The sequence below is a fragment of the Procambarus clarkii genome, unplaced genomic scaffold (assembly GCF_040958095.1).
Source record: "Procambarus clarkii isolate CNS0578487 unplaced genomic scaffold, FALCON_Pclarkii_2.0 HiC_scaffold_146, whole genome shotgun sequence".
In the NCBI taxonomy this organism is placed as follows: Eukaryota; Metazoa; Arthropoda; class Malacostraca; order Decapoda; family Cambaridae; genus Procambarus; species Procambarus clarkii.
The window spans coordinates 395,321-405,519 of NW_027189179.1; positions in this window are offsets into that span (position 1 = coordinate 395,321).

The following is a 10,199-nucleotide window of genomic DNA, read 5'->3' on the forward strand; positions in this document are numbered from 1 at the left end:
TGTTTAGAGTGATAGTAATCATATCCAGTTGCCACTAAGTAAACTGTAGTCGTCTTCGTGCTATAGTGGACTGTATGGGTTGTCTCAGTGTTCTCTAGGTGGCTCACATTTAGGGAGATGCAGCAGAAATGGTGCTGCCTTCATTTTACCTGCAGGATGAAATAAAATTCAGTACTTTACGGTAAAATTAAATATATGTATAACACAGCACTGCACTGATAATTAATATAAAATATTAGTTTCAGCTTTTATTTTTAATTCTGGTATTTTGTACACATTAATGATATTATCAACAATGACCAGACTTAATATTTTATCGTTGTGAATTTATTCTATTGCAAAATGTATATTTGTATTATCTATTAAATGTAATAAGTTTTACGAAACTGCGCTCAAGTGTCGCGTCAGACTAGAAATAAAAATGAATTTTGGAGAATTGATCTTTGAATTACCATCAACAGTAAAAAGAAACGTAAGAAAGATCGAGAAAATTCGTGTTAGAATTATTAATCTTACTTTTTCGGTCATATTAATAATATATGTCTACAGGAAAGACTGCTACCAAAATATACTAATATTATAACGCACGACCCAGCAGCAAGGAATCAAGCCTTCACGATAAAATATCGCCAAGATCTGATTCGTGATCAGATATACAAGCAGAAAATGAAATCAAAGACAACAAAGCGCAACTACTTCATGCTACAAACGAATGGAGAAACAGCAACATCAACGAAAGTCTCCATACTCGCATTGAACAACACCTCGACATCCTCACAGACCGACATCACCTCAGCACTGAAACAAGGATAATCAAGAAACTAACAACGTTATACTGGAGGCCTATGGCAATTCCACGACCGAAAGATGGCTTCCTGAACCTTGCAGGAATCAACCTCACTGAGGACCAAGTCACTCTCCAAAATCTGGGTATAAACAGTCACGTTATGTCCAGACCGAGTGAGATGGCCCTGAAAGTGGAGTTGGAGATTCTGTTGGACGACTATATTCGACCTCGAAGCACAAAAGAAGGTCACCACCAAAGATACCTTACAAGCAGAACTTATTGCGGAAGGAGGAAAGAATCGAGGCAACTATACTGTCGAGCACCATACTGTCCCCCGAGCTCAAAGCGGCAGCTAAGAGCCTTCGTGAGAAACACGGAGATAGTTGTCAGGAGAGGGTGACAAGTCGCCGATATACGTCATTCTTAAAAAAGACGAATATCTGGCGAAAATGAGCCTCATACTCTCTGACCAAACTAAATTCCAAAGGGTAACGAAGGACACTACAGCCGAACTGAAAGCAAAGGTCAACAAATTGATCGAAACTGTGAACGCCATGAAATCTGGACTCCACCTGCCAAAGATCATTGGGGAATATAAACCTGAATATGCGTATAGGAAATGTCAAGACACACAAGCCTGGAAACCCACTTTGGCCAATCATCAGCCAGATACTCCACACCCACGTACAGACTGGCGAAACGACTCAACGGCTTGCTGACTCCTTATGTCCCTTGCGCCTTCAGCCTGAAGTCTCCAAAGGAATTTGTTGACTTGCTGCGGGGAACACGGGCCACAGGGATAAGAGCCTCGTTGGACGTAGAATCACTGTTTACCAACGTACCTGTGGATGAAACAATCGAGATGATAGCCGACAGAGTGTACCGTGATCCGGCCTGTACTCCTCTTGACATACCAGAAAACAGTCTAAGGAAACTACTCCAAGCTTGTACTAAAGAGGCACCCTTCTTGAGCCCGGATGGACACATGTATAAGCAAGTAGATAGGGGTCGCCATGGGTTCTCCCCTAGGTGTCCTGTTTGCAAACTTCTACATGGGTACCATCGAGCAAAAAGTCTTAGTCGACATGAACTTGAAACCGGCCATATACTGCAGGTATGTTGACAGACATTTTTACACAGGTACCTGATGTCAGACATCTGCAGGAGCTGAAGGAGGCATTTGAGCAGAATTCTGTGTTGCGTTTCACTTACGAGATGGAGAAGGATGGGAAAGCTGCCCTTTCTAGATGTAACAGTCATGGAAAGGAGCGGAGTTTTCCACACTGCAGTCTACACTAAGGAAACAAACATAGGAATGTGCCTGAATGCCAACAGTGACTGCCCGGACAGGTACAAGAGGAGTGTTGTTAACGCTTATATCGACCGTGCTCTCAGCCACAGCTCAGAATGGAAGCAAGTCAACGAAGAACTCTGTAGGGTAAGGCAGGTCCTAGTCAAGCAACGGCTTCTCCAATGGTTTCGTGGAAGACATCATAAGAAGGAAAGTGAAACGCCATGCAACCTCTGAAGAGACAACTAACACAACACCTATACCCCCTATTAGTACTATTTTACAGGAACTTCTTTTCCACAGCCCATAACACGGAGGAAAGGGTCCTGAAAGATATTGTCAGTATAAACTGTTATCCCTACAGACAAAAATCAGAAGATACAACTGATAATTTACTATAAAACCAAAAAACGGCCAGCCTACTCATGTAGAAACTCTCCAGACACAAAGCAGAACGTTTTAAAAGAGACCAACGTCGTCTATGCCTTCAAATGCTCTCTTGGGGATTGTAAGCCTCAAAAAACTCAGGTATATAGGCAAGACAACAACATCTCTTTCCAGGCATTTAACGATGCATAAGCAACAGGGCTCCATTAAGGAGCATATAGCCTCTTCCCACAACCAAAGCATCACCAGAGAAATCTTAGCAAACAACACAGAAATCATCGATAGATACAGCGATTAGCAGGCGGCTCGACGTCTGCTATGGCACTACACATCAAGAAGTCAACACCAGCAATCAACAGCCAATTAATGCACAACTATATTCTACCCACTTCAAGACTCCGCTCCAATATAGAAGCATCAAGAAATATGGGCCAATAAAAATAGGCCTTCTGCAGTTACCTACCTTTAATACCTGTTTGTATTTCATTGTTTCGTGTTCTGTCTTGTGTTAAAAGTTTATTTTCACCTCATCCAAAACTATTGTAACATGTCACTTCACCCAAATGTAGGTATAAAAACTCGAAAGATGTATAAGCTCTATTCAGTTAAAGTTGTGTGTGTGTGTGTGTAAACTAAAGTCTTTGAAAATGTAATAAGTTTTACGAAACGCGCTCAAGTGTCGCGTCAGACTAGAAATAAAAATGAATTTTGGAGAATTGATCTTTGAATTACCATCAACAGTGAAAAGAAACGTAAGAAAGATCGAGAAAATTCGTGTTAGAATTATTAATCTTACTTTTTCGGTCATATTTAATAATATATTGTATTTATCTCTAAACCATTGCACTATATATTCAAATATTTATTTGCTAAACATTGGTTAACCTATTTAGTTATAGTTAATTATGTGGCAAGTAATTGACTTACTGAGGTTGGCTTAAAAGCCTGTGTTATGTCCGAGTTCCTGAAATAGAACAATTAGTGAAACATCTTAACAATGATCCCTGACATAAAATAATTATCACGAACTGTTCCCACAACATATATTATAATGTATATTATAATATACAATATAGGAATCCGGGTGCTCAAAGTCTTTCATCATCTAGTAGATCATTGTTAAGGCTTATGTAGCTCTCGCAGTGAGCTTAGTACTTTTTTTTTTTTGGAGTTAACTAATGAGGTGGTCTTGATTTTGCATAATGGTGACTGGCTCCTTTGCTGGAGTGCCTTCGGTGTGGCCTCACACTTCACTTAACTACTTGTTTTACTAAGGTTTGGCACGCTTAGTTTACTTTAAACCAGTGTATCTCAATGTTTATACTGTTTTAATAGGTCATGCAAAGGTCCATGGGTATCCTAAACTACTGAAATCGCACAGCTTGATGCACGTGGTGTTTCCTACTGGTGACGAGTTGTTTATTGTTTGGTTTGTTTATTATTTAGTTCATTTATAGTTATGTTATTTCACCACAATACCTGTCCACGGAGTAGCTAAACAGTTTGATGTGATATACACTGGTGTATAGTGTGTTCTGGTGTTTTGGTGTGATGGTGTCTGCGAGCTCCATCAACTGTGGCTGTACATCCCACTTCACACTGGTATTTTATATTTCCATACCTATCATTTTTAAACGGTTTATGAGAACTTTAATCAGTTTTATATGACGTTTACACCACTATACTAAGGTCCTCGGGAATAAAAACGGCTGAAAATTAGCGTTTGGTGGTGGAGTGTTTAGTATCATGGCAGCGTCTAATAGTAGTAGGCATCCGTCAATCCCGTGGGGTTATGGGGATGTGCCCTGGGGGTCTAGTTGGATGCAACGTCTGCTGTGGCTGAGAAATCCAACCTGAGGATGACAGTCCCGACCGCTGAGAGCGCAGACAAACGTCGAAGCGGGTGAGTCTGACATGTGGTCGAGTCCTCCTCTAAAGTCTATTATCCTCAGCCTGCCTCTTCAGTTCACCCTCTAATTGCTGAAGTCTTTTCTGCCTTTTGCATCTCCAGGCAGATCTGCCCGCAGCTGCTGCCTCCCAAGTGGTGATGTCGATGTTCGCGTTCTTGGGGTCGCGTTTTCAGGCGTCTTTGAAACGCAGCTGAGGTCTTCTGGTGGGCCTCTTTCCTGTTGGCAGTTCTCCGTACAAGAGGTCCTTCGGTATGCGGCCATCTTCCATGCGTGTGGCATGACCCAGCATTCGCATGCGTCTCTGCTTCAGGAGAGTGAACATTGAAGGGATTCCTGTTTCCTCGAGTACTGTGTTGTTGGTGACGTGGTCTCTCCATGTAATGTGGAAGGTATTGAGCCGTCTCTCCTGGTGAGAGGTCAGGGTCCCGAATTCGGAGCCGTAGAGAAGTGTACTCACCACACATGCCATGTAGACTCGTCTAAACACTAGCTATATCCACACCTAGGCGGGCATAGTCACCCCACCCTGTTTTAAAGATCAATTTATACTATCGTTAACCACCCTTATCTGATTAAACAAATATTTTTTGTTTATTTGTATTTATTTGGGACTATTACCATGATAGGCTTATAGCTATTGGATTTAATTAAAAATATCCTGATATGGAACCCATTATAGATGCCTTCCTGGGGTGGTGTCTTCAAAATGATGTTCATATCTTGACTAAACATTCTCTATGTCCTGGGTGGGCGGGACTTTGTTCCATAAATCGCTAGACATAAGCTTTGTGCTCTTGCATACACCATATAACTCACACATGCTATACTCTATTTTGAAGGAAAATTTCCATCTTTATGGTAAGGAAATGATTGTTTGGAAGTCCATTATTTAGGACTGAGGCAAGGCGAAAATTTACCACGTTTACTCCCCATCGGTTTGAAAGTACAAACTGCAAATATTTTGTTGTACCTCTGTACGGCTGTCCTTTGACGGATGGGCCGTATTGATATTTGTAGAGTTTCATGTGCTAATGCTGTGGGTTGCCCAGGATTTGTAATCCCCCCTTTGGATTCTAAGTGTACTAGTTTGTCTAGTGTTTTCAAGGACGTAGCTCCTTTAGACTGAACTTTAACAATCCGCAAAATTCCCTGACTGTCTGGGTAGACAAATATTACTTTTCCTAACTGTCCTTGGTCCATCAAAGTCCACCAGAACAGTATCACCAGGTTGTATATTAACTTTGTTATATGGGTAAGTTATCCCATAATGGTGCTCGCTTAGAGAGATTAGGTACTCCCATGTCCATATTTCATTCCACTTAAATATTATGTTGGAGAGATGCTTGTTCCCTTGTACTAACTCAATCACCCACGTATGAGGGATCTCTGACTATCCTCATCTGGTAAGGAAGGTACTGGAGTCATGGGTCCATAGAACATTTTTGTTTTTTTGGAGATATATATACAAGAAGTTGTTACATTCTTGTACAGCCACTAGTACCAGTAGCGTCTCGGGCAGGTCTCTGGAATACGTACCCCCACGAAGAATCGTTTTTACAACCAAGTACCCATTTTACTGTTGAGTTAAACAGAGCTACAGTTAAGGATTTGTGCTCAGTAAATCCTCCCCAGCCAGGATACGAACCCATGACAAAGCGCTTGCGGAACACCAGGTGAGTGTCTTACCACTACACCACGGAGACTGGCAAAGCATTAAGTGAGCTGGACTACTGGCCATCCTGAGATATAAGTCAACTGGCTGATTATTTATTCTAGACCTGATTTCTGTGACTACTGTTTGGAGCTCCGTGAGACCTATCTTCTTTCATCAAACCTCCGTGCCATGGAGCTCAAGATAGGATGAATTTCGTTTACACATTTTTTCCAGTGCATTATAGGCTTCGGGATAACTTGAGCAGTCACATCAGGTGTTACTTATAAACTGATCTAGTAGCTGCACAGGTAAATAAACAGATGTACACCTTGTCAGATGTCCATCTTCTACACCTGTATATGGTTTTTATCATATTCCTAAGTTGTGAGAAGCTGTACAGTTTATGGCGTTGGCCGCTGGTTTATCAACAGCGGTCATGGATTGTGTAACAATGACCAGTGGCTTTTGGGCCAACAAGCATTAACTCACTATAGAGGCCCCTGGTGCTCAATTTCAACCTTAAGAAAGTACTTAATCTTCCTCTTGTTAAGTGATTCAGGAAAATTTCCTATAGAATCTAGATCCTACTGTTTATGTACTGACTCCAGTCCATCATCAATTATGTGACTGATTTCTTAGAGTAATTGTTCTTGGCTCAGTCATGCTACTATGACAGTTTCAGAATATTTCTGCTCAACAGGAGTTGTTGCCCTAAAGCGCAACACTGGCCGGGACATTAACTTCCCTCCTGTAGACTCTAACAAGTACATTTCTAATGTTTGTTTCCCCCAAGATAAATGAATTGTTTTAATTAGCACCCGTAAGGATGCCAATATCTGTTATGTATATAGAATTTATCTGGTGGTCTGCTAAGATAAGCCCCATTTTGTTTATTGAATCTTGCTGTGGCTCCGAGACCAGTCACTTGTAGGACTGTCGGCATTGATTCCACAACAAATACATACAATGGTCTTATACATTTCCCTAGAGGAACTAGAAGTTTTACTACCTTGTGTTCTTGGTGCCCTGTTATAATTTTATGATCCAAAGTAAGGCTCGTGGTGTAGAACTTTCCCCTAAGTAAGTGAACCTCCTGGCCTCAAATCAATAAGTTCAAAATGTCTAGAGTTGAGTGACAGTCAAAGTCAAATCCACACGCTTACTGGGTCGAAATTACTACATGACACCTTATATACACAATATTTACTTAACCGCAACAAAGGACATTTAATCACGAAGTTAACAAGATACAAGTCACATCAGTTAGTTGTCACTAAGCAAATATGATTTATGAACATGGGGTACACTAGATAGCGTGGGACAGGCTGCTAAGTTGTTGACAAGGTGGTTGGTAACGTTACTTGCCCAGAGTTGCGGCCTTGATTTACATTGCATTTCTGCTTTGGTTGAGCCTCACTCTAGGAATGTCAAAGAATTATTTGTTTCTGGTGTTATGACTGAGTTCTATTTCAGCCTTCTGAGAACCGCTTAAGGTGAGGATTGGCATTGCAATTCAGAGTTTTTATGGATATAGAGAACACTTGAGAATGTGTTTCTGGATATTTAATTAACATGTTCAAGGATTTCGGTAAGAGAGCAGAGTAGTGTCTGGGACTCGAATTTTGTGATTGATCTAATTGATGATTTTTTGTTGAGTAGTTAGAGGTAGACGGTAATTAAGGGTGGTGGACCCTCAGGCATAGAAACTGTGAGATTATCCTTTTTTTGTGGTGAATAGGTTACAAGAAACTTCAGTCAGAAAGGACAGAACTAGCATCAAACAAATGCTGAGGGCAGATTGTACTTTAATGACTGACCAGGGATGCATAGAGCAGCTGCAGGAGTCCAAATCCTTGGCACTCCTTATCCACTGAGTCATGGAGCTTCTAGGGGCCTCAGAGGGAGGTCGTCAGAGTAGCTCGAATGGTCCTCACAACAAAATTAGAATTTATATGTGACGTATATGGCCATGAACGCAGTTTGAATGCAAGTAATCCAGACAACATAAAAAGGATCACGGTAGTATCACAAATAATGCAAATAATGACAAAGCCAATACTGGGTGCAAGGGTCTGAAGGTGTGAACATATAGGCACTTGTACTTAACAATTAGTTTATTCATTAAACTTAATGCTAACGGTACATTGCAAGAATAATCTGACGTTACGTTAAAGTCAGACGTGGTTCTTGACAAGGCTAAACTAGCTGGAACAACTGCTTCCGGTTCGGACCGCTCGCGGTATTGCTGACCCTGTCTACACTTAACAAAAAGGGGGCAACCACTTCAAACGCAATGGCAGCTTGACGAGACTGCGGCAAGTAACAATGACATACAATGAAAGACAACGGTCCCTCGTCGGTGCCAGATGTGAAATCCGGGATCAATGAGGGTGATTATAGTTGCAAGCAATACACGGCCCCACGTTGGTGCCAGATGCGAGATCCGTGGCCAGCGTGGGGTGATTGATGACTGAATGACAACAACTGACAGACTTGTCACTGAGACGAGTCTTCCGTGCAACACTCAATTGATTACGTTACATTAGTCAGTAATTATGATTACGTTACTTTGTCACCAATACATGCAATCAAAACAAATGTTAATGAAATCAACAATGGCTACGGGTAATTAGCAATCCCTGAGTAATCGTACCAGGATCTGTTCAAAGCTTGACAGCTAACTTAATTCACGAAGCATTTACGTTAAAGCTCGGCATCACTAAGACTGCTTAACTAACATCGATCAGTCAATACGATTACTAATCACCGCGTATTAAATTACTTTAAATTAATGCAAATGACACTCAAGAATGATTTAACACAAGTATACTGACGTCTCTGAGATACTGAACGCAAGCTTCGCTGAAGTCTCAAGATACTGAACACAAATATTCTGACTGCACAAGTTACTGAACACGAAGTTACACTGACGTCTTGAGATTAACTGAACACTGAGTATACTGACGCTTCAAGTAAATAAACACAAAGTTAACTGACTTCTCAAGACACTGAACACGAAGTTACACTGACGTCTCGAGGTTAACTGAACTCAAGTACACTGACGACACTGAGTCAACACAATCAATATAAATTAAAAATGGAAATGTTCGTTTGTTCAAAATCGCTAATCTCCGAAAGTACTTCACCGATTGCTTTGAAATTTTCACACAAAGTTCTATTCGCATCCGAGCAGATTTTTATATATATACTATATAGATCTCACGTCTGTGACGGTAAATAAGCATGTTTTTTTCTGAAAAACTGTGTTTTTATGTGTTTTTCATGTGAGGGGGAAATCTTCAAAACCTCTTTACCGATTGCTTTGAAATTTTGACACAACGTTGCATTCGAATAGGCGCGTCTTTTTATATATCTACTATATACATGCCTCACCTGTGACAGGAAAAAAACATGTTTTTTTTAAAGTGTTATCTGTTTGGACGTAAGGACAACACACGCTGTAATCTCCGAAAGTTCTTCACCAATTGCTTTGAAATTTTGACACAACTTTGCATTCGAATAGGCGCATCTTTTTATATACCTACTATATAGATGCCACCCCTGTGACAGGTAAAAACATGCATTTTTGACAAAAACAGCGCCATCTGTTGCACATAATGGCAACATGCACGCTATACTAAATATATCACGAATTCCATGGCAATATTTCCGATTGCATTGATAAATTTTATTTTCATTGATTTCGATTTATTTTATTTTTTAGTGAATTATTTTGTGTGACATTGTGTTGGACTTGAGCTGTGTTGTTTACCATACTGTTCGTTTCGTAAGTATAAGTATAAATGCCACACCTGCGACAGGTAAAACTATGCTTTTCTTGAAAAACAGCACCATCTGTTGCATGTAAGAGCAACACACATGCTATACTAGATATGTTACAATTCCATTTCAATGTTTCTGATTGCATTGATAAATTGAATTTTCCTAGATTTTTATTTATTTCATTTTGATTTAATTATTTTGTGTGATTTGTGTTGGAATTGAGCTGTGTTGTTTACCATACCGGTCATTATGTGAGAATAGTGTATTTTTATTTTTTTCATATTTTCATTTCATTTTTTAACCGTTTTTCTTATATTTCAGTGATGGGAACATCAGATCACTTGATGTTCCCGATTTTTTATGGGAACATCAGACCATTTGGGAAGG